Source organism: Rhinoderma darwinii, chromosome 2 (assembly GCF_050947455.1).
Source record: "Rhinoderma darwinii isolate aRhiDar2 chromosome 2, aRhiDar2.hap1, whole genome shotgun sequence".
Lineage (NCBI taxonomy): Eukaryota > Metazoa > Chordata > Amphibia > Anura > Rhinodermatidae > Rhinoderma > Rhinoderma darwinii.
Window position 1 is genome coordinate 263,219,578 of NC_134688.1, and position 26,002 is coordinate 263,245,579.

General features: G+C 45.5%; 1 protein-coding gene across 1 annotated transcript in view; it reads left to right on the top strand.

Annotated features, from left to right (window-relative positions):
* Window positions 1-2,231: 2,231 nt before the first annotated feature.
* Window positions 2,232-26,002, top strand: part of LOC142742956 (mannosyl-oligosaccharide 1,2-alpha-mannosidase IA-like) — a 97,332-nt gene continuing 73,561 nt past the window's right edge. Inside the window, exon 1 of the mRNA XM_075853232.1 lies at window positions 2,232-2,747. The gene's annotated coding sequence lies outside the window, so the exon portion shown is untranslated. The remainder of the gene's footprint in view (window positions 2,748-26,002) is intronic.

Below are 26,002 nucleotides of genomic sequence, written 5' to 3' on the forward strand. Positions count from 1 at the left end.
CTGGCTTCCAGTAAAATACCTGTACTGGTCTGGTCACTCATTACACCTACATCAGTACCATAACATGCCATATGGAAATCTGTCATGTAGTATAAAAACTATGTATCACATGTATAAAGTAATTATATAATAAGTGGGGACAACTTCAATAGTGTTATGGGAAAAACAGGCGTGATCAACCTGCTCATATTCATGAGTCCGCTGTATTCATTTCTCAGCTGCCCTGTCATCAATGATTCACGGCCTGCTGATGTATCAGCTTGTATTTACAGCGTCCATCAATCATTTGATGGTGGGGGAGGGGGGGGAGCCCCGCGCTCATAAATACAGCACAATCTTAACTAGTCTGTATTCTTTCTTTTGGTTATTATAAAGCAGCATAATATTTTTTTCTGCCATTTGGATAATAGCACACTGGACTTGTCATTTATAATATGCTGCCCCTTAAATAGAACGCCTGTGTATAACCTCCATCATCCCTGTATATACCAGCCATCATTCCTGTATATACCAGCCAGGCAAGTATATACAGGGATGATGGGGGTTATATACAGGGATGATGTAGTTGTATACAGGGATGATGGGGGTTTTAGACATGGATGATGGCTGGTCCAGCCATGGTCACTGTATATAACCACCATCATCCCCGTATATACCAGCCATCATCTCTGTATATAACCACATGATCCCTGTATATACCAGCCTGGCTGAGTTATACAGGGATGATGGAGTTTATATATAGAGATGATCGGGGTTATATACAGGTATGATGGGTAGTGCTCCCATCATCCCTGCATTAACCCAATTATCCCTGTATACAAACCCCATCATCCCTGTATCCATCCATCCATTTATTAAGGAGGGCTGCTTGCTCACCCTCTCCTCACACGCAGACTTCTTCTGCTCCTCTCTGGCGGGCAGCGTCAGGGGTGTGTTCTAGCAGACGTGCCTAGCGTGCGGCATGTCTGTTAGATAGAAGAGTATTTTGGCCTGGCTGCGGCGGTCATGGTGGGAGCGGTGGCAGTCATGGCGGAGACAGTGGGAGTGGCGGTCATGGTGGGGGCCACCACCCCCCTGCCCCCCACTAGCTATGCCACTGTATGTATTTGGCAAACATATGGCACTGTATGCTACTTAAAATTAGGTACTGTTTGGTATGGTTAGTTGTACACTGTATGACAAAACACCATATAGCGATGTGGAGCCCCAACAGAAGGTATCGCACAGGGCAAAAGCCAACTTAAGGCCGACCCTGCTTCCGGGGGAGAATACCTCTGTAATACCTAACGTGATGGAGAATGCAACAAGGCTTTTTCCTCAGATTCATTGGGAGATACAGTATCAGCCCACAGCAGCCTATAAGCATCATATTACGGATCTGTAACACATCAATGCACATGATGCCTTTCTATGAGCAAGATAAAGAGTGTGTCCATGTTTCCAACATGTCATAATAATGCAGTAACGAACACTTTCAGCCAGCAGAACCGTGGTCTCTTCCATGTACAGCACAAGCTTTAGCTGACTGTGGTGCAGAATCCAGCTACATGTTTAGACAATTATTCGTTTATTTTAACACTCCTATTAGGCTGGCCACAGACTAGAAGATGTACGACCTGCTCGGACCAGTGTCCCTATGTTTTTTTTTACTTATCATTGCTGCAGAAGTATTTTCTTCTATGATAGTTGATCAAATGCAATTATTACTGAGAAAAAAATTGAAGCAGGCTTAATACGCTCTCTGTCATGAGGTTATATTATTATATTATAGCACTAATAAGTGGAGACCATGAGTAATTTTTAAGTAGGACGGATAAACTGTACAACAGGAAGAATAGCCAGGACCACTTGTCCTGTCCTTAGCCCTAATAGGTCCTTATCGGTCAAAATGGACAAATTATCAGCACATTTTAGACCACCCTGAGATTTCATATATTCGTCTAACTAGATTCCTCATTGTGTAAATTAGATGCAATGCTGTTCCCTTGTGTCCCTGTCAAAAGCATAGCAGTGTATTACACATCGCTTAGGTTGTAATTTTCTAATTACATGTCTGGGTTAATTTCTTAGCTAAAATTAAATGCAAAAACAAAACATTTGTTAGATTAATTAGTGATAATAAATAGTCGTTGCCATGCGTCCCCTGCACTCGTAGAGCTCTGCTGTTCCAATTGTGCAGACCTGTCATTGCTCCTAGGGATATGACAGAGTGAACCTCAGGCTGCACACGGCCCCTGACATGTAAAGGCCATCAGAACAATCACATTAGGACGAGCCTATAGGAAAGCCCTATATGTGACCAAGCCAAGCCTGCTTCCAGCTAACCAATTACAGCCTGCTTTACATCCAATGTACTAAACTGCTTCGATAGGGTTTAAATGTGGTACCTTAGTGTGATGCCTAGTACAGCAAGCAGATGAACACACTTTACTGCACTCATTGCATCTGGCATCCAGCGGCGGCCACAGTTTATCATTTATTTAATGAATCTGACCTGTTCGGTAGAAAAAATACACACACAGCAGACAAGCAGAGCATCTCATGTAGGACAACTGCATTTATCTGCAATCGGTGCTCAAGTTCCCAAATGTAGAAAATTATGCAGCGCCGGGATAAATCCTTTCATTGGGAATTATCAGCTGATCCGACAAATGGAGCATGGAGATGTATTGAAGAGACAGAGGAATTGTTGTGTTTAGAAAGAAGCAGCTCCTGATCCCGCAGACACACAAAGCAATACATGCAAGGTAAGAAAATGAATGGCGTAGAATAATAGCATCTCCTATGTCTCCCCGTTATCCGGGATTCCACACTCTCCAATATTTGCCATGGCTTTCCCCTGTGTGTATACTGTACTCAATCTGTATTAAACTAGAAATGGAGTAGTCAATAAAGGACCCACATATATACTATAGTCATTTATTTAAAAAAAATTGAAAATAAATTGATTAACAGTTACCGTCTCTAAGTGCTGCATACACCTTCCATAGTGAAGTATGTATACTACTATCATTATAATTCACTCGCTTTATAAAGGGCGGATCAAGGTTTGTAAACGTATCGCAATTTTCATCACAATACGAATAAAAATGTCCAATAATAGCAATATTCATTGTGTGTAAATTGGCGGAATGATTGTAATAATCACTGTTGTGTCTTATCGTGAATTCGGACGAGACCTCATTGTTGGGAACAGCATGGGTTTATTCTGCTATAATGAAAAAAAATTCTAAAATTTCTCCTGTATTGCAAAGAGTGTGTGTGTGTGTGTGTGTGTGTGTGTTGGCTGTTCAGACAATGGCGCTGATAATGAATTATTGGGTTGACGGTCTGATTGGGGGGTAAATCTTAATGTGTAAACCTAGCTAAAGAGATGATTGTATGGGAGAATCAACCCGCACTGGGATCGAACTCAATGTTTTCCAGTTGCTTGGTCTATGTCTTGTTTTTCAGAGCATCACTGAATGTGTTATTGGTAATTTCTATCGTCTAGATGTTTTGTCCTATGAGTAAGATTTCAGGAGAGAGAATAATGGCAAAGTATAAACACCTACGGTATTTATTTATTGATCCAGAAGTGTAATAAATGTTAATTGTCAGGTTGGAGGGGGCTACTAGAATTCAGTTTATTTCCACCGCTTCTTCCCCCTTAATCAATATAGTGACTGCTTGTGATAAATCACTTATGTGCCGGCTGTAATCGCCTGCTAGACATGTTGTTCTTTTTGTAAGTGCTATTGTTAGCGACAAAACACAGGATTTATAGCGGCTTCAAACATAATTTTAGCTCCTGGCGGAAATGTAGCTACCATTTTAGGCTTTACACGAAGCACCCGTCACAGCACAATATGTTTCCATAGCATCTCTGCAGAAAGTAATATAATCTTAACCCATCAAATCTACAATAACTCTAGATTCATAATTACTGTTAACACATTTTCTCCTCTTCTAAAATCCCCTTCCTGCCCCCCCCCCCCCCCACACAAACACTCTGCATGGGTCTCAGCAGGTCTGTATTTAATCCGCAGATACTAGTGAGGTGGCACTTTTCCGCTATAGCAATTTTTTTGTGTGGCCGGAAAGATGTTTTGTCTGACAATTATCATGTCTAATTTAATTAACATTTGCTCCAGGCTGGCCAAACATGCATGTTACTTGTTGTGTGCGGGTGAGATGAGGAGTTGCCAAGCACCTCTGGCACCGCTATCCTTGAGGGAAACAACAGAAAAAAATGACACTTGTCCAATTAATTTTCCACCCAGAATAACCCGTGAGGAGTGCCCGGCAGCTCTTATAGATATGATATGTACTAGCTATGGTAGCTACATGTACTAGCTACATGTACGTTTGCACTTTTTGGTCAGTCTTTCCTTTGTTGTCTTTGATTATGCAAATATAGAATAATTTAATATATTTAAAAAAAAGGCATAAGTGGGGAAATATGGCAAAGCTGGTGAAAAGGAATAGTGGAGTAATTGCCCATGGCAACCAATCAGGTTGCTGCTTTCATTTTGCAAAAGGCCACTGAAAAATGAGAAGTGAAATCTGATTGGTTGCCATGGGCAACTATTCCACTTTTCCTTTTCTCCAGTTTTGATATATCATCTCTAATGTATCACTGATTTATGCTACATTAATAGTATTAATATTTTTTCCTGTGCTTCCATTATTATCCATTTAAAAGTTTTGTTTTGAAACTACAGAATTGAAAATAAAGGGGAGACTGACTAAATGATCTTTACACAGAGCCTAAAATGTGACAGAATGTTCTTGGGTTCTTCCACCCAAATGACATTCATACAGTACATGGAATCAATCAGCCCTAATGAAAACAACCAGGGGTATAGCTATAGGGGGTGCAGAGGTAGCAATCGCACCTGGGTCCCGGTGCCAGAGTGGGCCCAAGGGTCCCTCAGCCACATTAGAAGACACTAGTCTTATAAATGGCACATGCTAGGTGGGGGGTCCAGATTTTGCACTGGGGCTAAGGAGCTTTAAGTTACGCCTCTGAAAACAGCATTAGAGGAGACTAAAAGAAATGCAAATAAGGGCTTGTGATCAAGAACATAATATGAGCTATATGAAGCTGTATTGTAATATGGCACCCATAGATGTAGGCATACAAAGGTCTTTTTCTGTCATATTCCATTGGATGACGTGTTACGATGGTATTTTCCTCTCTCTGTATATAGGCTCCATATAGCGGTACATGGTGTGCCTATTACTACGTAGTATGGAGCCCAAGGGACTCGGTGGGCCTCTGTACAGCCTCTATGCACATAGTTCTTCCATGACCATGAAGCCATAATGTAGCATGATGCTTTGCAGAACGGAGCTGCATTTAGTTTCTCTAGTCTGGGTAGAACAGGATTCACACATGAAGGGGAATTTATGAACAGCTTAAGGCCTCATTTACACGAGCGTAATATACGCACGTGCGATGCGCGTGCTTTTCACGCGTTTCGTACGCACCTATATTACTCTATGGGGCAGTGCAGACGATGCGTGAATTTTGCGCAGCGCGAGTGCGTTGCGTAAAACACACGACATGTTCTATAATCGTGCGTTTTTCGCGCATCACGCACCCATTGAAGTCAATGGGTGCGTGAAAACCACGCATGCCGCACGGAAGCACTTCCGTGCGAACTGCGTGATTCGCGCAAGAGCTGTCAAACTGAATGTAAACAGAAAAGCACCACGTGCTTTTCTGTTTACAAACATCCGAACGGAGTGTCTTAGACATGAGCGAACCGAACTTTACCGGGTTCGGCCGAACTCGTTTTGACCGAACCCGGCAGGAGACAGTCACTGTGCAGGGTGCTGAAAGAGTTAAACTGGTTCAGCACCCTGGACAGTGACTTCCGATTCCAATATACGTGAACGTGTAAAAAAAAAAAAAGTTCTGACTTACCGATAACTCCCGGCTTCTTCCTCCAGTCTGACCTCCCGGGATGACAATTCAGTCCAAGTGACAGCTGCAGCCAATCACAAGCCAAGCACAGGCTGCAGCGGTCACATGGACTGCTGCGTCATCCAGGGAGGTGGGGCCAGATGTCAAGAGAGGCGCGTCACCAAGGACGCGTCACCAAGGACGCGTCACCAAGGCAACGGCCGGGAAGTTCTCGGTAAGTACGAACCTCTTTTTTTTTTAAACAGGTTACTCGATATGGTGATCGGAATGCACTGTCAAGGGTGCTGAAAGAGTTACTGCCGATCAGTTAACTCTTTCAGCACCATGGACAGTGACTGACGTCGACTAGCCTCATCTCTATGATGGCGGCTGCGCGAAAATCACGCAGCCGCGCATCATACACGGATGACACACGGAGCTGTCAAGTGCCTTTTGCGCACGCAAAACGCTGCGTTTTTTGCGCGCGCAAAACGCACACGCTCGTGTAAATGAGGCCTTATGGTGTTTGGCATCAAAAAATTTTAAATTATGGCATTCCCAACGGATTTACTATAATTGACGCCAGATCAGGAGTAAATGATAGAAGATTTTAACTTGTGGCGCACAAACAGCCTAAGTTGTAACAAAAAAATTTGTTGCATCTTGTGCCAGTGGGCTCCAGTCTAAGGCCACTTCACAGAGTTTTATACGGTGATTTTGACGCGGAAAACTATTTCAATGGGAGGCGAAAACGTTTTTTTTTCTGCTGTGGTTTCTAGCCGCTTGCGGTAAAAAAAAAAGCGGCATGCTCTTTCTTGCCACGGTTCCGCCTCTGACCTCCCATTGAAATCAATGAGAGGCAGAGAAAGCGTTTTTTGCCCGCGGCGCTCAATGGCCAGAATTTGCAGGCTGGTCAAAATCTGCCTCAAAATTCCTTCAGGAATTTTGGGGAAGATTTTTCTGCCTACAAAAAAACTCTGTGTGAACAGGGCCTAAGACTGGCATATGAAACACCAGTTTTAGTCTATGTAGGACATGGAGATTTGATGCTGTCTTTTTCCAAAATCCAGGCAATCCATCCAACTGCAGTGTGAACAGACCCTTACTCAGAGGTGTAGCTAGGTTCTCCAGCACCCGTGGCAAAGATTCAGTTTGGCACCCCCTCCTCCCCCAACTTCTTTCCCGACATCTCCTCCCCCCTCACCATGTTTGCTTTCTCTACCAATCAATGAGGTGTAATATTTTTTTCCACGTTTTTTTTATGTAACTCGAGCATAAAACCTTTTCTACATTTTACAAGCAGTCTATAAGGGAACTAACATAACAATAAATTAAAAGAAAATAAATTAAAGAGGTCAGTGTTTCTGACTGAAACAGATTGTATGACTGAGGCTAATGAGACTATATGGTGACATAATGAACAGCCTCCTCTTGTAGATAGTTCTACATCCCCACTTGTAGATAGTGCCACATGCCCCCTTGTAGATAGTGCCACACAGCCCTCTGTAGATAGTGCCACACACCTACACCCCCTGTGGATAGTGCCACACAGCCCTCTGTAGATAGTGCCTTACACAGCCCCCTGTAGATAGTGCCACAGACAGTCCCCTGTAGATAGTGCCACATACCCCCCTTGTAGATAGTGCCACACACAGCCCTCTGTAGATAGTGCCACACACCTACACCCCCTGTAGATAGTGCCACACAGCCCTCTGTAGATAGTGCCTTACACACCCCCTGAAGATAGTGCCACATAGCCCCCCCTGTTGATAGTGCCACACAGCCCCCCTGTTGATAGTGCCACACAGCCTCCCCTGTTGATAGTGCCACACAGCCCCCCTGTAGATAGTGACACACAGCACCCCTGTAGATAGTGACACACAGCCCCCTGTATATAGTGCCATACCCCCCTTGTAGATAGTGCCATACACACTCCCTGTAGATAGTGCCACACAGCCCTCTGTAGATAGTGCCACCCCCCTTGTCGATAGTGCCATACACACCTCCTATTAGGGATGCACGGTGCATCGAAACTTCGATATTGTTTCGATACTCTGCATCCCTAAACGGTTCGATACCGCTATTTCCTGTATTTCGATACTGAGCTGCGCAGCCGCACAGCTTAGTATAGTAACACATGAATGTATGAGAGCGCGGCTTCAGATGTGTAATACAGCCACAGCCCCGCTCCTGAGTCATGACATGTGCGCGGGGTCAGGATGATGCGATGCGGCCGGCGCTGCACTAATGAGTGCCAACACTGAAGACAGAACATGGCGGGCGCACTGCAAAACACCCCCATGTTCTGTCCCCAGTGCCTGAACTGCCGCTCATTAGTACAGCGCCGTCCGCATCACCTCATGCTGACCGCGCGCCCACTTACTGTCAGGAGCGGGGCAATGACTGTATTACACAGCCGCAGCCCCGCTCTATAACGGCGGAGATCAGAGCAACCGCTCGTCTCCGCCGCTATTCTCCTGAATGCTGCGATCACAGCTGACTGCAGCATTCAGGAGAAAATGAGAAGGGGGGATGCCCCTGGATCGCGTCACAGGTAATTCCTGTGACGCGATCGAGGGCCATACCATATATGGGCAGACAGCCCAGGGTCTATTGACAGACCCCAGGGCTGTCTTACCATATTTCTTGATGTTAGGGCATACTTAGATATGTCCTAACAGCTGCCTGTGTGCTATCTGTCCACAGGCTAATGTACTGGCACATATCTGATATATGTCAGTACATTAAAGTTTAAAAATAAAGTAAAAACAAAGTAATGTCAAATAAAAAAAAATACACATTCACCTTTTTTACAATAAACATTAAAATAAGTCTCAATACATAACATATACACATTCAGCAATGGCGCGCACAACAATTTTTTTGCATCATTTATGATGTGTACGCTGTAAAAAAATGAAATAAACACTGCTTTCTTTCACTTATTAATGTGAGGCGCGATTAATTTAACCTCCATGTTCCTCACATTAATAGTAATTAACCCCATCATGTACCTCACACATTAACCCATTATGACTGAGAAACATGATGGGATTAATAACATTGACATTTGAAAATAGTTGACATAGCTCATACATAACTTTATAAATGTGAGAATAATATGCATTATACTTCCATAAATGCTGTAAAATTTGTAAAGAATGTTGGTAATTCTCTAGGAAATTACACTGTTTGGTGCTTTTTGGCGTTCAGCTATGCTATACTATTGAGTTTGGAAATAATAACATTAATAACAGTTCTCACATTATTCCCTACTTAGTTATACTTCCACTAATAAATCTCTATGAGAAACAAGGTGGCATTTCTGTATTATAAGAATGTTTTGGATTGTGGGAGGAAACACATACAAACTATGGGCTCCATACTGATCAGATTCAACTAGTGAGCTGCCATAAATTCTCATTCACATGAGGTAATCACAAATAAGGAATTCCAGAGATTTTAGAATTGTTAGGGTTCAGTCACACATGGTGTATGTGCCTTGGATTTCCGCAGCATAAGAATACGCTGCAGAAATCTTTACAATGTAATCAATGGGAAAAAATATTCCGGCATCCTGTGCGGAAATTACGCAGCATTCACAGTATCAGCAAAGTGCGTGAGATTTAGAAAATCTCATGCCCACGCTGCGGAAAAAAACCTCAGCGTAAACGTTAATAAATTCACCTGCGGTGCAGAATTTAAAGCCGCAGCATGTCAATCTATGCTGCGTTTTCATTGCTTCTCAGGTTTTCCCATTGAATTCAATGGGGATGCAAAAGCTGCAACAGAAAGCCAAGTGTTGTGACATTTGCGGCAGAATCGCTGCAAAAATCGCAACCCAGAAAAAACAAAAATCATACTTACCCAGAACTCCCTGCTTTTTCCTGCAGTCCGGCCTCCTAGGGTGACGTTTCATCCCATGTGACCGCCTGCAGCCAATCACAGGCTGCAGCGGTCACATGGCCTGCAATGTCATCTTAGGAAGCCGAACTACGCAACAGAAAAGAGGGAGGAGGTAAGTATAAACGTTTCTCTTTTTTTTTTCAATGCTGCCTTCCACCCGAAAAACCGCACTTCAATATGGTGCGGTTTTATGGACAGAATGTGCTGCCGGTTCCAGGTCAGATACGTGGATATGCATAGTTTTTACGCAGCAAATCCGACCCGTGGGAACAGGGCCGCCATCAGGAATTTCAGGGCCCCCTACAGCTAAATTTTCGGGGCCCCCCTACCGTGGCACCGCCTGTTAACGGTACTCCGTCCAGCACTATATCAAGGTACCCAGGGCCGCCATCAGGGGGGGTATTATGGGTACTGATGTGAGAGGCCCGGCCAAACCTAATTGAAAGGGGGGCCCGGCAACTGCCGCGACTTGTCTTTGGTAGGAAAAAAACAGGCCCCTGCAATGGGGCCCGTTTTTTTCACCAAAAGAATGTCGTGAGCTGCGGGCCCCCCTTTCAATTAGGTTTGGCCGGGCCTCTCACATCAGTACCCATAATACCCCCCCTGATCGCGGCCCTGGGTAGCATGGGGGTCGTCATGGGGGCCGTCAAACACTGCCGCCCGTGCGACCGATCGCGCGCACCCGCAAACTCCAGCGCATGCGCACCCGCGACCGCCTGGAACCGCGCACCGAATTTTGAGGCAGATTTTGACCTGCCCACACTATCTTGCCGCGTTTTTTGCCCGCGGCGATTGAGAACAGCAGACAAAAAACGCAGGGAAAAATGCATTTTCTGCCTCCCATTGATTTCGATGGGAGGTCAGAGGCGGAACCGCGGCAAGAAAGGACGTGCTGCTTTTTCTTTTTTCCACGACTGGCTCCCATTGATTTCAGATTAAATCAATGGGAGGCTGTTTTGGAAGTTTTTTGGTGCTGATTCTGACGCAGTGTCCGAGTCAATATCAAGGCCCAAAAACTCTGTGAACTGGGCCTTATTGTTAGGGCTTATTCAGACGAACGTGTAATACATCCGTGCAACGCGCGTGATTTTCACGCGCCTCGCACGGACCTATGTTACTCTATGGGGCCGTTCAGACTGTCAGTGATTTTCATGCAGCGTGTGTCCGTGTGTCCGCTGCGTAAAACTCACGACATGTCCGATATTTGTGCATTGTTCGCGCATCACGCACCCATTGAAGTCAATGGGTGCGTGAAAATCACTCCCAGCACTTCCGCAGCAGTATAAACTATGAATGAAAACAGAAAAGCACCACGTGCTACAAACATACAAACAGTGTCATAATGATGGCGGCTGCGCAAAAATCACGCAGCCGCGCATCATACGCTGCTGACACACGGAGCTGTTATGGACCTTTTGCATGCGCAAAACGCCACGTTTTTGCGCACACAAAAAGCACACGCTTGTGTGAATCCGGCCTTAGGGTAGGAACACACTAGGCATGAACACTGCGGATTTTATGCAACACATTTTATTGTGGAAAATCCGCAGCGTATTACAGTTGCAGCAGAGTGGATGAGGTTTGAACAAATCTCATCCACACGCTGCAAAAATAATGGACCTGCAGTGTGACTTTTTAAGCCGCAGCGTGTCAATGTATTCTGTGGAATCGCTGCTCCTCTGTTGCGGAAATGCTGCGGTTCTGCCGCAAAAAGCACACATGAGAAGAAAAAAAAAAGGCACTTTTTTTAAATTTATAAAAAAGTTTAGACTTACCCCGGCCGTAGTCCTGGTGACGCGATCCTCTATTCTTAGCGCAGCCCCGCCTCCTGTCATGACGTTTCATCCCATGTGACTGCTGCAGCGGTCACATGGTCTACAGCGTCATCCCAGGAGGCGGGGCTACGTTCAGAAGAGAGAGATGTGTCACCTAAACTACAGCCGGGGTAAGTAAACTTTTTTTTCCCTGCAGGATTCCCGCAGCGGACATGCCTCACGAAACCTGCGCCACTATTTGGTGCAGTTTTGCTGGCAGAATTCCCTGCGGCTACCGGGGCGGATAAGCTGTGTAGTTTTACTCAGCATATCCGCCTAGTGTGTCCCTTATGATGTCGCTCCTGGAGCTGCTGCCGGTCTCTAAATAGGCAGTTGGTCCAGTAGAATTTGGAATTTTTTTTTTTTGTGAACCAGCTTAAAAAAATACAAAACTTTTGTGTTAGGGCCTGTTCACATCACCGTTCGCTTCCGTTCCGTCTGAGGTTTCCGTCGGGTTAACCCCGCAACGGAAAGTGAAAGTGACAGCTTCCGTTTCCGTCACCATTAGTGCAGTCGACTACGCTATTGATTCCGTCCGAAAACCTTCCGGAATGGTGACGAACGGAAACCATTAGCGATGTTTCCGTCACCATTGAGATCAATGGTGACTGAAACTGAAGCTGTGCTGTCACTTTCCGTTGTGGGGTTCACCCGACAGAAACCTCAGACGGAACCCCGGAACGGAAGCGAACGGTGATGTGAACAGGCCCTAACACAAAAGTTTTGTGTTTTTTTAAGCTGGTTCACAAAAAAAAATAATTCCAAATTCTACTGAACCAACTGCCTATTTAGAGACCGGCAGCAGCTCCAGGAGCGACATCATAAGGGACACACTAGGCGGATATGCTGAGTAAAACTACACAGCTTATCCGCCCCGGTAGCTGCAGGGAATTCCGCCAGCAAAACCGCACCAAATAGTGGCGCAGGTTTCGTGAGGCATGTCCGCTGCGGGAATCCTGCAGGGAAAAAAAAGTTTAGACTTACCCCGGCCGTAGTTTAGATGACGCATCTCTCTCTTATGAACGTAGCCCCGCCTCCTGGGATGACGCTGTAGACCATGTGACCGCTGCAGCAGTCACATGGGATGAAACGCCATGACAGGAGGCCGGGCTGCGCTAAGAATAGAGGATCGCGTCACCAGGACTACGGCCGGGGCAAGTCTAAACTTTTTTATAAATGTAAAAAAGTACCTTTTTTTTTTCTCATTTGTGATTTTTCGGCAGAACCGCAGCATTTCCGCAACAGAGGAGCAGCGATCCCACAGAATACATTGACATGCTGCGGCTTAAAAACCCACACTGCAGGTCCATTATTTTTGCAGCGTGTGGATGAGATTTGTTCAAACCTCATCCACTCTGCTGCGACTGTGATACGCTGCGGATTATCCACAATAAAATGTGTTGCATAAAATCCGCAGTGTTCATGCCTAGTGTGTTCCTATCCTAAGGCCGGATTCACACGAGCGTGTGCTTTTTGTGTGCGCAAAAACGTGGCGTTTTGCGCATGCAAAAGGTCCATAACAGCTCCGTGTGTCAGCAGCGTATGATGCGCGGCTGCGTGATTTTCGCGCAGCCGCCATCATTATGACACTCTGTTTGTAGCACGTGGTGCTTTTCTGTTTTCATTCATAGTTTATACGGCTGCGGAAGTGCTGGGAGTGATTTTCACGCACCCATTGACTTCAATGGGTGCGTGATGCGCGAACAATGCACAAATATCGGACATGTCGTGAGTTTTACGCAGCGGACACACGGACTCACGCTGCATGAAAATCACTGACAGTCCGCACGGCCCCATAGAGTAACATAGGTCCGTGCGAGGCGCGTGAAAATCACACACGTTGCACGGACGTATTACACGTTCGTCTGAATAAGCCCTAACAATAAGGCCCAGTTCACAGAGTTTTTGGGCCTTGATATTGACTCGGATACTGCGTCAGAATCAGCACCAAAAAACTTCCAAAACAGCCTCCCATTGATTTAATCTGAAATCAACGGGAACCAGTCGCGGAAAAAAGGAAAAGCAGCACATCCTTTCTTGCCGCGGTTCCGCCTCTGACCTCCCATCGAAATCAATGGGAGGCAGAAAATGCATTTTTCACTGCGTTTTTTGTCTGCAAAAAACGCGGCAAGATAGTATGGGCAGATTTTTTTGGCCTGCAAAATACTCTGTGTGAACAGGGCCATACATAAATAGCACTTTGAGATCCTTTACTCACCGTGTCAGAAGAGATGCTCCCACTCCAGTCCTCTTCAGGCGATGTCTTCGGTCCAGATGTCGTCCTTCACCTCCAGCCTCTAGGCTCCAGAAAATGGCGGGGATCGTAGAACTGCCGCCGCGCAACAACTAGACTCCTCCCCCTCTCCTTACGCAGCCACGCTCTGAAGGATGAGGAGGCGGAGTCGGACGAGGAGGCGGAGTCGGACGAGGAGGACGAGGACGAGAAGGCGGAGTCGGAGGCGGACGAGTCGGAGGCGGGCCAGCAGGTAAGTAGACTGCGCCGCTGTCCAGTGTGGCTGTCCTTCCCCCTAGATGTTGTGTTGCGGGCGCACCGCCTCCCTCTCGGCGGCGCGCCTGGTCGTTCGCGCGTGGGAGCGCGCGCTTGCGGTCGTTCGCGCGCGGTCGCGCGCTCGCTCGTACGCGCGCAAGCGGGCGGTATTTCGCGGCGGTGATAAGAGGGGGGCCCGCAGCTCACGGCGGTGTTTCACGAGAGGGGGGCCCGCAGCTCACGACATTGTTTTGGTGAAAAAAACAGGCCCCATTGCAGGGGCCTGTTTTTTTCTACCAAAGGCAAGTCGCGGCAGTTGCCGGGCCCCCCTTTCAATTAAGTTTGGCCGGGCCCCCTACACTACTACCCCTAATACCCCCCTGATGGCGGCCCTGCGTGGGAACCCGGCCTTAGGACCCCTACATACGCAGCAAATTTTGTTGCAGATTTTGTGCTCGCTGCAGAAACAACCACATTCAGATGAACCGTACTGATTTTTCAGTCGCAGAAATTTTTACAACTAAATCGGTAGTGTGTGTAGGGGGCCTAAAGCTGCGTTTCTGCAGTAAAATCAACATGAAACACATTTTCCTGCAGATTTAGACCTCATGCACACGACCGTGCCCGTAATCACCACATTTTTGTGCCATGCTCCCATACAAAGTATGGACCCACGGCCCGTAAAAAACTAAAAGTTGGACATGCTCCATAATTCCCGGCATGGTCCTACGGCACGGACACCTATCCGTAGCGGTACGGAAAGGTGTCTGCGGCCAATAGAACCAGGCGGGTCCGTAATTGCGGACCGTATTGAGATCCGCAATTACAAAGTTTTTTTCCGGTCATGTGCATGGGGCCTAATGCTTTCTACATTTAGGCTACATGCACACGTTGTGGAGTTTAATGTGGAAAATCTGCATCAAAACCACAGATAAACGCAGGTATTTCCACAGGTAATCCATATAATGTATTTGTTGCAGATTTTAAACTAGATTTTGATGTCGATTATTGACCTTAAGCAGCAGTGGATCCAGTAAGAAAGAGAAGTATAAGGTCGAGTTCCCACGGGTCGGATACGCTTTGTAAGAATATGCAGCGTATCCAGGGCCGATCCTAGCTTTTCTGTTGCCTAAGATGAAATTTGAAATAGCGCCTCCCAGATTTTGATTGACATCCCCCTTGCTGTTCTACATCACTAGCAGTCTCCTCTAACTCTTGCGGATGCTCCGTTGCCTTGTACTGGCATGTACGGTGCAGCTGGGCAGAATACACCTCGCTGCACGGTGCATGCCCAATAGCGCCTCCGAGAAAGATGGAGGAGACTGGTAGTGATGTATAACAGCCAGGGGGATGTCAATCAAACATTGAAAGGTGGGTTTGGAGACAGAACTATGTGACTCTTCAGGATAGCGGCATCGCCCCATGACCCTTTAATGAGTAATTAGCATATAGCGTGCACAATTTTAAAAGTTGATTTCATAGATTTTGCTGCATCTGAAAAAAACACACAGGGGAATCTTTGGAAATATTGTCAGGTCATGTATTACCGCATGGTGGCGGTTCAAGGGGTTAAAATTACCTGAAATGTTCCCATTAAATATACAATGAATTGAAAACAATTTCATCTGCCCTGCAATTTTGTTATTATAAATATCTCCTACATAATTACAGCTCCAGAACTAAGCTCTGACATATACAGCTCCAGAACCAAGCTCAATACATATATTCAGCACCAGAACTAAGATCAGTACATAAATACAGCACCAGAACAAAGCTCAGTACATATATACAACACCAGAACCAAGCTCAGTACATATATACAACACCAGAACCAAGCTCAGTACATATATACAGCACCAGAACCAAGCTCAGTACACATATACAACACCACAACCAAGCTCAGTACATAAATACAGCATCAGAACCAAGCTCAATACATATATACAACACCAGAACCAAGCTCATTACATATATCCAGAACCAAACATAGTACATAAATACAACACCAACACAAATACAGCTGAATGTAGTGCAACTCCTGCCATATAGGTTTGTACAGCGTAAAAATACAGCTCCCCAGCATGGCCCAAACAATGGTAAGAATATGCTGGGAGTTGCTGTTTCATTAAAAAAAATCATGACCATCATCTCGCTGCAGATCATACAGTGACTACAGTACTGATTAGAGGCAGAATAAACATTTGCATTAAGTGACTCACTGGTGACGATCTCAGATTCTAGTTATTTTTCTCTTTTCTTCTCCATCCGGTCCAGAACTCTATGATGACTTCTCCTGGCCATGGCCTATATCTGCAGTCTGCCGCTCAGATGTCTTCAGCTTCCCACTGTTCAAAAATGTCTGCTCCTATAAATGAAGATAAAATTCTCATGAAGCCACACAATACGCCCTGAATATAAATATAATAGCACCATACACTGCACCTCTAATTATAATAGCACCATACACTGTATCCCTGATTATAATAGCACCATACACTGTGTGCCACACACATAGTGCTCCCTGTAGATAGTGCCTCCATAGAGCCCCCTGTATATAGTGCCCCCCATAGATCCCCTGTAGATAGTGCACCCATAGATAGTGACATACATAGATCCCCCTGTAGATAGTGCCCTACATATAACCCCCTGTAGATAGTGACCCACATATAGACCCCTCTGTAGCTAGTGCCCCACCTATAGCCCCCTGTACATAGTGCCTCACATATAGCCCCCTGTATATAGTGCCTCGCATATAGCCCCCCTTTATATAGTGCCCCGCATATAGCCCCCCTTTATATAGTGCCCCACATATAGCCCCCCTGTATATAGTTCCCTACATATAGCCGCCCACTGTAGATAGTTCCCTACATATAGCCCCCTCTATAGCTTGTACCCAACATATAGCCCTGTCCTCCCCTGCCCTCCTGTAGATAATGCGATGCACACTTTTTAAAGAAAAAATCAAAAACTTTACATGCTCACCTGATCCCATTCCTGCACCGTCCTGTGGCAATGCAGGCCTTCTCTTTTCTGAGCAGGTCTGCTGGGATTGAACGATGCAAGTGGCACGATGACGTCATCGCGCCGCTTGCATCATTAAAAGGCGCTGATTGGCGGGGCAGAATGACTTCCGCCATCAATCAGCGCCTTTCAACAATGGAAATGTCGCGATGACGTCATCGCGCCACTAGCGTTGTTTCAAATTTTTTATTTTCAACAAAGAAAGTAAGGATACAGAAGGAAAAAAGGGGTAGACGAGGGTACATCCATAAAATCGGAACACAATGTTAAATGTACACAGTTAACTCTACAAGTCTGCTAGATTTTTCAGAAATGTCAATATTTTGAAATACTTCACACATCCACCATTGTCAATATAGATAGACTTGTACCATAAATTAACATCTCTTTGCGACATTTCCCTATACCCTCCTCCTCCCCCCCTATGACCATCTGAGATGATAGTCAAGAGTCAGATGACAGAGAAAAAAAACAATAAGAAAAGAGAAAAAAAAAAAAAAGGAAAAACAAAGAAGATTAAAAGAAATGAGGGAAGAGGGGAGTCATCTCTCCCAGCTCTCTCCCCCCCCCCCCGCAGCACGTCTCTACAAACCAAATATTTCTAAGAGTTCCCAGCATCATTCCCAACTTGTTCACCCATGATTTCCTTGTACCTGTCTGAGCTACAAAATTCCAGCCAGTAGAACTATGTTTTCCGGAATCTACCTGCTTGATCAGGAGAGTGATGAAGCAACTCCTCCATTCTCCTAATATCTTGTACCCGCTTCAGCCATTGTCTAATCGATGGAGGCTCAGAGGACTGCCATTTCGCTGGAATACATGCTTTAGCTGCATTTAACAAGTGTCTCACCAGCGATTTCTTATACGTCCCTATGGAGATGTCATGGTGATGCAACAGGATCCACGCCGGATCGTCCCCCAGAGTGAGTCCCGTGATTTCAAATATGATGTCTTGTACTTCTGCCCAAAAGGGTCGAAGACTGTCACATCCCCAGAATATATGTAGTAGCGTACCTTCTTCCTTGCCACATCTCGAGCAGAGATGTGAAACCTCAGGAAACATTTTGTGAAGTGCATGTGGGACTCTGTACCACCGGGATAATATTTTATAATTTGTTTCTTGATAAGCATTACTAATAGACGCTTTATGTGAGAGGAGCATGACCTTCTCTTTTTGTTCTTGTGTTAGAGAGATCTGGAGATCCCGCTCCCATTTCGTGATAAACGGTGGCTTGAAATCTTCTACAGGAGAAATCAGTATACCATAGATTTTAGACAATGCTCGTTTCACATGTCCCGTCTGGGAACACATTGTTTCAAACTGGGTTAGTCTGCGATCGTAAGCAGCAGGTGTAGGTATATAAGCCAAGTAGTGAGATAGCTGTAAAGTCTGCCACTGTGACGCTACCAGCATGCCCTCAGGTTCAGTGAGTTCCCTATCCCGTAGCCAAGTCGACTGTCTACAAAAGTGACAAATCCTAAAACGACCCTGTTGAAGCCAGTTTTTAAATGTCCCTTCCGATAATCCTGGTTCAAACTCTGGTGTCCCCAGGACCGGCGCGAGCGGCGAAGGAGCCGATGAGACCCCTTCCCTTCCCCTCACTCTCCTGAACACCTGTAGTGTTGAATAGATAGTAGGATGATCTCTCAGGGATTTTAGATGAGTCAAGGGTATCCATGGCAAGCATTTTAGTGGGAGGTCCGTAAAGCCTTGTTCCACATTTATCCAATCCTTAAGATAAGCATGGCGGCACCAGTCCACTATCCTAGTCAAGTGTATGGCTTGGTAATATTGCTCTACATCAGGCAGCCCAATCCCTCCACGACGTTTGGCAAGCACTAGGACTCTCCTCTGTAATCTCGGCGATTTATCAGCCCATACAAAGGAAGTGATGTATTGATATACAGTTTTAAAAAAGGACGTAGGTAATTTAATTGGTAATGCCTGCATCGGGTATAGGAATCTGGGTAACACATTCATCTTAATAATGCTCACTCTCCCAAACCATGAGAACGTCCCCCCTGTCCATCGAGCCAAATCATTTCTCAATGTTTGTAACAGAGGTAAAAAGTTCAGCTGGAATGTCTGATCTATATTGGCCGGCAGTTGGATACCCAGATATTTGATCGATTCTCTCGCCCATCTAAAGGGAAAACTAGCCCGTAGGGAGTTCCCTAGATCATGTGGAGTATGTAGCATCATCGCCTCCGACTTCTGAAAGTTGATTTTCAGGTTGGACATTAGGCCGTACTCTCGAAATTCCTTCATGAGATTGGGCATTGAAATGTGAGGAGAGGTCACGAAAAATAGCAGATAATCTGCATAAGCCGCCACCTTAAAAATTTTACCTCTCATGTTTAAGCCACTCACATTGACGTTGCCTCTGATCTTACATAAAAAAGGTTCCAGAGCTAAGGCGAACAGCAGGGGTGAAAGAGGGCATCCCTGTCTTGTCCCATTATGGATCGTAAATGGGGAAGAATAAGTACCATTTACTCTCACAGAAGCCGAAGGCGACGAGTACAGTGCTCCCACCCAGGAGCGCATGTTAGGTCCTACACCCAGATGTTCCAGAGTTCCAAATAAAAAAGGCCACCCGACTCGATCAAAAGCCTTTTCCGCGTCTGTGGATAAAATGACAGCAGGGTTCTTCTGTGAGTTGACCCAATGGACAAGGTTGAGGGCCTAAGTCGTATTATCTCTCGCTTCCCTTGATGGGATGAAGCCTGTTTGGTCTCCGTGAATTACGGTAGTCATCAATGGGGCTATCCGATTCGCCAATATTTTAGAAAACAATTTCAGATCTACATTGAGTAACGAAATCGGTCTATAGCTAGCACATGAGGAGGGATCGTTGCCATCCTTCGGGATAACCACTATGGTGGCCTTCAGTGAATCTGAAGGTACCGAGCTGCCTGATGATATCGCATTAAGAGCCCCCACAAAGCCATCTGCTAACTGATCCAGGAACATTTTATAGTAACCCACCGTCAGTCCGGGCCTGGGGCCTTACCCTTTTTTGTGTCCTGCAAAGCTTCAGAAAGTTCTTCATGAGTGATTGGATGATCTAAGGTGTCACATGCATCTTCAGGTAGTCGTGGGAAACCTGAGGAGGATATATATTCCAGTATAGCTACCTTCGTGGGAGGAGAATGAGGTGTTAATTGGTATAGGGAGGAGTAGAATTCCCGAAAGGATCGGGCTATCTCCCTCGGGGAGGTTATCTTTGCCCCTGTCTGGGAGGTAATATGAGGAACATAAGCCGAGGCTCTCTGGGTTCTCAAGGCATTTGCCAGAATTTTCCCCGGTTTATTTCCATATTCATAAAATATTCTCCGACACTTAACTAATGTGGCCTTAGCCTTAACTTCATAAAGAGCTCTAAGTTCTTCCCGAAGTGACAGCAAAACTCCCCTAGTTTCTGAGGTCTGACAATGTTTATGTTTGACCTCTATTTCGCTAATCTTGGTCAACAGGTCACTTGTTTTTGCCACTCTCTCTCTCTTGAGCCGCGCCCCCCACTTGATGAAAAAACCTCTTATGTAGCATTTATGGGCCTCCCATAATATGAGCAGATTTGCCACTGAGCCAGTATTGGTGGCGAAGTAGAGCTCCAGCTCACGACTAATTTCAGATTGAGCCTCAGGATGTTGAAGTAAAAACTCATTGAGTTTCCACCGACCCTGTGCCTGTGAGGGCGGGGCGAAAGAGAGAGAGAGCGCAATTGGCGAATGGTCCAACAAAGGTGATGTGTGAATGTCTGCCCCCACTACTCTATCCAGATGGAAATGACTGATGAAAAAATAGTCTATTCTGGAAAACATATCATGAGTTGCTGAGTAATATGAGTAATCTCTAGCTTCCGGGTACAGAGTCCTCCAGACATCCACTAGTTGGTGATCATGAATAGTTTTCCTAATGGAGCTAAGTTGAGAGTAAGGAAGATGGGAGGCGCCCCTTGAGACGTCAAGGTGAGGTTCCATTGCTACATTAAAATCCCCTCCAACTATAATTATACCGTCCCCAAAAGTCTGTAGCTGTTCCAAATATGTCGCTAGAGCCGCTGATTGTCCCGTGTTTGGTAAGTACAGGTTAGCTAGTGTAACTGCTTGTGAGAATAGAGTGCCCTTGACAAACAGAAATCTACCCTGAGGGTCTGCCAATGAATCAGTGAAGATCCAAGGTACATGTTGTGCAATGAGAATACTCACACCCCTAGATCTGGCATCCTCTGAGCAACCATGATAGCAATATGGAAAGCGTCTATTGGAGAACCGTGGTACCTTATCTTTCCGGAAATGTGTTTCTTGAAGAAACGCCACCTGAGTTTTAAGTCTCCACAGTTCAGCAAGAATCATGGAGCGCTTCTCTGGAGTCCTCAGGCCTCGGACATTGTAGGAGAGCAATTTCGTATCTGTGTTCATAGTTCCCAGGTGCTGCGAGGGAAGAAACCGAAGGGAGGGAAGGAGAAAAAGGGAAGAAAAGAAAAGAAACAACAATAGGAAAAAACAGATAAGTAAGTAAGGATAATCAGGGAATTCTCTAAGGAAGGTTAAAGAAACCGAGGGTACTCAGCCAGCGAGACACCTCGGAGGGAATACCTATAGGGGAGAGTTGGTAAGGAATCTAAGGAAGTGGAGACCACCTCCCGTGTAATTGTCTGTAAATAGTACACTTTCAGCGAACACAAACATCTACTTCCAACCTCTATTAGTAATTCACCAGAGAGATCAATGGCGTGAAGCAACTTCAAAACTTGTAACAATAAAGATATAGCCCTACTCCGTAGGAATCTCAAACCCCTTCTCCGCCCTGACTACCTCGCTCCCGCCCATAAGCTCACAAACTCCATAAGGAGCCTAACCCCAGGTACCAGCTCCTGCAACGACACTCATGACCACATAAGTCTCCTTCACCTTGTGCAATGGAATCCTTAAATATCTCTTGCCCGCAGAGGGTGTTTATGAAACATACTCCATTACCCATAACCGACGTCTCCCTACACATTAAGTCCCAACTAATAAAACCTAACTCAACTATGTGGCATAATCCTATGCATATCCCATCATATGACGTATCATGAACCCTGAGGCCCACATTAACCAGCTGCGTGAGTGACTCTATCTCTTTCCCCCTAACCACGTACAGACCGCTCCGTGATTTGTTCTGAGAGAAATATCTAGTTACTAGATAAACATTTTTAGGTAACTATTCCTTTAAGCATGACTCCATTTATAAGGATACATTATCTGACCAGCTAGGCACAAAATCAGGAAACCGAACATTTGCACCAGGATGAACAAGGAGTCCCGTGTCATGTGTAATCCTGCCTCACAGTACGGCAAAACAGTCCCAGATCCTGGATTCCCTTCTATGGCAGTTGTTGCCTCGCCGGTCTGATGCGCTGCGGTCTGGGTTGAAGAGGGTCGATAGGGCGGTTTCTGCTGTGTCTTGTAGGACGATAATTCAAGGATGCCGCAATCCAGTCCGGAATGGCTCTCGGTGGGACTTCCAGGAAGACAAAAAGGGCGGGTAGATCTTGTGGTGAATGGATAGCTATCACCAAGCCTTGTTTCTTGACAATGAGGTGGAACGGAAAACCCCACATATATGTCACTTCAGCCTCTCTGATGATATCCAGCAGTGGTCTCATAACCCGTCTCATATGCAGTGTACGAGCTGATAGGTCAGGCAAAATATGAATTTCAGCCCCCCTAAATTTCACTTGGCCCATGGTGCGCATTTTACGCATTAAATTTTCCTTCACTGTAAAGTAGTGAATCCTACATACAATGTCCCGTGGACGATCTGGATCTACTGACACCGGGCCCAACGCTCTGTGTACCCGATCCAATTCTATGTGATTGTTCGGCAGCTCTCCCAGGATACCGTTAAACAGTTCTACCACTATTGCGCGTAGATTATGACCTTCCTTATCCTCCGGTAGTCCCCTAATACGGACATTATTGCGCCTGTAGCGGTTCTCCAGATCATCATGGTCCAGGGTCATAGCTTGGATTAATGCCTGTTGTGAGCGCAGTTGGTCCTCCATCCTATCCAATCTGTCGCCATGAGAAGATGTCTGTTGCTCAATGGCTGAGACCCTAGAGCACATTTGCTCAACAGTACGGTTCACCTCCTCTAAACACGTACGTTGCATTTTCTCCATTCTTTCCAGCATGGTGTCAAAAAAGCTCTGGGATGGGAGATGTTTAAGGGCCTCCTCCAGCTCTGATCGTGTTAGTGGCGTTAATGGCGTCTCCACGCATGGGGAGACCGGGCCCGGCGACCAAGAACTTCCCTCATGGGATCTCTCCGGACTAGGGCTGGTGACCGGGGCACTCTCCAGGGGTTTATAAGAGGTTGACACACCTGGTAGCTCGTGGGAGCGGGCTGATGTCGTCTTACCCGGTCGTTGAGGCGTTCCACATGCAGCTGCGGCCGCCATGTTGGCTTCCTCCTGCTTCTGAGATATACGTGGCCGTAGGAAGCGAGACAGTGAGGATGCCGGAATATTTTTGTCCACGGTCTTCAGAGGTTTCCCTCGGGGCATAACGCGAGGTGCCGGGATGATGGTAAGTCGCTGAAAGCGTTAATGTCACAGGTTAAATCACGGTCGGCGGGAGCTCCTGAAAATGCGACCTTCTTCCTCACATGCCGAGACCACGCCCCCCACTAGCGTTGTTGAAAGGCACTGATTGGCGGGGCAAGTTATTCTGCCCTGCCAAACAGCATCATTGTAAGGTGCTGAATGGTCGGGCACAGAACGTGCCCGACCATTCAGCGCTTATGCATGCAATTGTATCTGCGTCCTATATACGCAGGTACAATTAGTGCAGGAGGGGGTGGCAGCCTGGTTTCAGTGGTGACGCCAGCCCCTCAGGGAGGCAGCAGGCCGCTGCCTGAGGCGAGATCCTCATCTCGCCTAAGGGATGGTGTGGCCCTGAGCGTATCTAAACTAGAACCTGCAGCACAATCCGTCTGAAAAACCGCACCACATTGTGGAGTATGAGTCCAGCCTTAAAATGTTTTTGTATGCACAATGCATTCTGTAAATGACAGACACTATTATACATCTCTTTGCTCATTTGCCTGGGATGTTTAATCCTTTGCACTTGGTATTAACACGAGTACACAAATCATTTATCAGTGGCTAGTCACAGCCAAATAGGTTTCAAATATACATGACATATTGATCTTGGTAAATCCAGGCAATCCTGGTAGCAGTGGTATTGAAAGAAAGATGTATATTTTTATTTAAAATTCTCTTCATATTTTAAGATTTACTATAGAGAAAAAAAGATTCCAATCCCTAAACATTAAGCACACTTTACAGACTGGAACATGTTTACAATGCATGATGCCTTTCTATTGATCACTCCTCTAATAAAGGAGTAATTGCAGAATCTCAGAGGATGGTAATGAAAATATGGACAAGATGGAAGCAAAAAGCCAGTTTGATTTCCTGCAAGCAGCATAATGAAAAACCTTTGGGGATTTTTATTAAGAGGAAATAAAATGGAAAGATTGTCACCCCCTGCATTATCTATCAAAACTGTTATGGGGCAAAGTGCAGACGTTTTTAAAAGGGGACCTTAAAGTGCTTACAAAAACATCTTCAATATTCAGACTGGGCGGGAAACCTGGCTGCGATTGAGGGTCATCGGGGTGTTTTTCCAGCCTACGCACAAGATAGGTTAGAATGTTAGACCCCCTCAGTGGTACTTTGCTACTGGCTAATAATTTCCCCTGCAGGGGCCATAGTAATACATGGCGGCAATTTAGATGCTTGTTAGTGGTTCTCTAATCTGGGTCATAGATGGGATAAATTGACCTGAGCAGGGAACCTCCCTCTATGATGTCCTTTTACAGCATATGGACAGGGGCTGTTCTGATGGGACAACCTCTTTAAAGGCACACAGGTTGGATTTGCTGTGGAAAATTCGGCAGCAAATCTTACCTAGTGAATGTAGTGAATTTTTCGCTGCGGAAAACAGCCATGCCTAAAAACTCAACTTCCCTGGCGCTCCCGTGGCAACACATTTCTGGTTCGCCAGCTGGTTTCTGTACACTTAGCCTCCTGCGATGACGTTTCGTCAAATGGGACCACTGCTGCCTGTGATTGGCTGCAGTGGTCACGTGTCAACACTACGCGTCATCACTGTGGGGGACCGCTGATGCATTGTTACAGCAGTGCCAGGGGAGGTGAGTATATGTGTTTTCTTATTGTAAACTTTTAGAATATTTTTTTTATTTTTTTATTCTGGTCGTGCGTATTTTGCTGCAGATCTGTTGGAAATCTGCAAATTTTTACTTACACATTGAAAGCAATGGGAATAATCCGCAAAAAAACCCTTACTTTTTCCGCAGTAGAAATTGACAATCCGCTGTTTTAAAAATCCGCGCCGCAAGTCAACTTCCTCGTGCAAAATTCCTGCAGCACATGGATGAGATTTGTTAAAATCTGCAGCACTTCCGCTACCTGTAAACGTACCCTGACAAAATAAAATGACACGGTTGTGCCAATCTAAACCATGTGCAAACATGTTAAGTAATTTCATGCCAGTGTTTTAAACATGGTAACACAAGCGCCACCCAACATACAAAACACAGATACTAAAAACGTAACTAATAAATAAAGACCAAAAGACAATTCAAATGGAATAAAATGGCTGCGGTATTTATTAAGGGGTTACATAATAAATAGAATAAATAAATATTAAACTTGTAATAAATACCAAATATTTAAATAAATATTAAAAACCAATAAATAATATACCAATAAATCATGAACTTGTCCACCCATAAACTGGGCGAATAAACCCCCATTAACAGGATACTGCGACAATCAAGGGAGGAAGGGGGGGGATGGTGATCCTCTT